Source organism: Belonocnema kinseyi, chromosome 6 (genome assembly GCF_010883055.1).
Source record: "Belonocnema kinseyi isolate 2016_QV_RU_SX_M_011 chromosome 6, B_treatae_v1, whole genome shotgun sequence".
NCBI classification, from domain to species: domain Eukaryota; kingdom Metazoa; phylum Arthropoda; class Insecta; order Hymenoptera; family Cynipidae; genus Belonocnema; species Belonocnema kinseyi.
Genome location: NC_046662.1, coordinates 42,384,059 through 42,386,874, shown reverse-complemented (window position 1 = coordinate 42,386,874; position 2,816 = coordinate 42,384,059).

Below are 2,816 nucleotides of genomic sequence, written 5' to 3'. Positions count from 1 at the left end.
AAATCACGGTGTTTTAAGAGTGGGGGGGGGGGTAGACTCGTTCACTCGAATATTCCTGATTCGAAAAAGCACCCAATCGTTCTTCCAAGAAATCATAATATCACGAACATAATCATTCGCGATGAACACATAAAATGTTTTCATGCCGGGCATCACGCAACTCTATACGGAGTTCTTGAAACCTATTGGCCCGTTGATAGTCGTAATATGACGAGAAACATCATTAGACAATGCGTAACATGCTTTCGCGCAAAACCTCGTGAGATGAATTATTTGATGGAAAATTTAACCAAAGATCGCGTTTCTTTTACAAGACCCTTTGAGCATGTGGGAGTAGATTATTGTGGACCTTTTTTTGTTAAAGAACATCGCCACAGAAATCGTACCAAGTTAAAAACGTATGTCTCGATTTTCGTCTGCTTAGCGACAAAGGCAGTGCACTTAGAAATCGCAAGTGATTTAACGACAGAGGCCTTTATTGCTTGTCTGTCTCGTTTTTTCTCTCGCAGAGGTTTGCCTAGTTCAATTTCGTCTGACAATGCTACCAATTTTGTTGAGGCAAATAATGAATTAAGGGATCTCTGTAAACAAATCGAGCCACTAGAACAAAATGAAGGGGTACAAAACTACTTGTCTAAAAAGGGAATAACATGGAATTTTATACCCCCCAGAGCTCCACACTTCGGTTGTCTTTGGGAAGCCTCAGTAAAATCCTTTAAACTTCATTTTACACGGATAACTGGTAACTCATTGCTCACATACGAACAACTTCACACGTATGTCACTGAAATTGAAGCGATACTCAACTCTCGCCCTCTTACTCCATTGTCTCCCGATCTCAATGATTTCCTCCCTCTAACCCCAGGTCACTTCCTCGTCGATAAATCCATGATTAGCTTTCCTAGCAGAGATTTGCGCAACATTCCAGCTAATCGTTTAAATTATTGACAACTTGCACAGCAGATGAGGCAACATTTTTGGGACCGCTGGTACAAGGAGTACCTTAATGAGTTAATTTCAAGAAGTAAATGGCAAGTCGCAAGCGACCAGAGCATGGTTAAACTTGGAACGCTCGTGGTTATTAAAGAAGATAATTTGCCACCTATGATGTGGAAGTTGGGTCGCATCACTGAAACGCATCCAGGAAAAAATGGAGTTATACGCTCTGTCACCTTACGGAGTATCTCCGGAATCCACAAACGATCCTTAAAGTCAGTTTATCCTTTGCTAATTGACAACTAAAGAATTTCGAGCTTCTTGCAATCATCAGAATGTCAATAAGTATCATTGGATATCGTCACACATCGGTTTCCTTTCACTTTGTTATTTTCAGCAATAGGCTTCTATTTTACGTTTCTAGTTATTTAGTTTTATACAGTCAACGTCACCATGTTTGAATTATATTAATAGAAATATTATAAAACTAATCTTAAGTTCATGGTTAAGAGGTATTTTGTATTCAAGGAAATGTCTAATTGTCATCATTGAAATATTTAACATAGGATGTGATTAGTTTTATGAGGTCACAATGTAAATGTACTCGTATTTTCAATCAGGCACCGTCTCATTTAAGATTTATTCTACCAGCGTTGTAATATTCTATTTTATTGAACGTAGATAGTTCAAGTGGACCGGCATGTTCCGTCGGAACAATTATATTATACTTATTTTTATGCGATTCGTCGAAATGCAAAAATTTATTTTACGTTACTTCGGGAATAATATTTAGGAACATCTGTCTTTAACATCCTAACTTCTAAATTGTGTATGTAAGTGTTTACTAGAAGTGAAAATTCCTAAAGTTTCTATTTTATGTCTTTATTGCAATAAGCTGCCTAAACCGTCTGAAGGCACGATCGCCGATCGCTGTAAAAACTTTCCTGCCATAAGACGTTATTTTCAAGGTTCTTAAATCGTTAGCCTGCCTGTCTTTACTTACGCATCTGTCAACCATGTGACCAAGGGCTTCTAGACCCTTGGGTTTCAACTTCGGGGGTTTTTCCCTTAGGGTTTTCCACTTCGACGATTTCCGTCAAGGATCGGAAGTGAACTGGTCACTCTGAAAGATCGAGATCGTGTCATCTCCAAAATCGAAACCGTCAACTAGTCTCTAATAAGCATCTGACCTATGCAGTTCGTTGCATACGCAGCCTGACAAATTGTTTTCCAGTAGCAAATAATTCTAATATAAGTCCTCCATTCCATATACAGTGTTTTGTACTATTAATAAACATAGCATAAGTTGTATTTTGTTTTTGTAACAGTTTTTTTACAAAACACCCAATTAAATCTAGTTCCCTATGAAATTACCAACCTACCAAAAGAACAGTGCTTATTACATTAGGTATAAGCGACAATATTTGGCAAACAAAACGGGTTTGATTATCAACATTGGACACATTAAATGGGCATAAGGGTAAAAGTTTTAAATTTTAGAAGGGCTCGACTACCAACATTCAGCAAATTAAGGGACCATAAGCATAAAATCTTGAACAAAGCGACAGCGCTCATACCAGTTTCTAGCTTAAATCTTTGGCATTTATTCCCTTTTGTAATTCCAAAAATTGGCAATTATGCACGTTTTCTGTGTCGCATTTCAGCACTTAGGCCCTTTTAGTTTGCCAAAAGTTTCACTCATTTCATTTTGTAAATTTAAACCTTGACAGCTATGCCCTTTTATTTTGTTAAAATTTCACACTTATGCTCGTTTGTTTTGCGATATACGAGGGTGGATTGATAAGTTTCCGGCCTGACCAAGAGATGGCGCCACTAGGCCTACCTTGAGGTGGCGTTCTATAGTACCATCCTTAGATAGC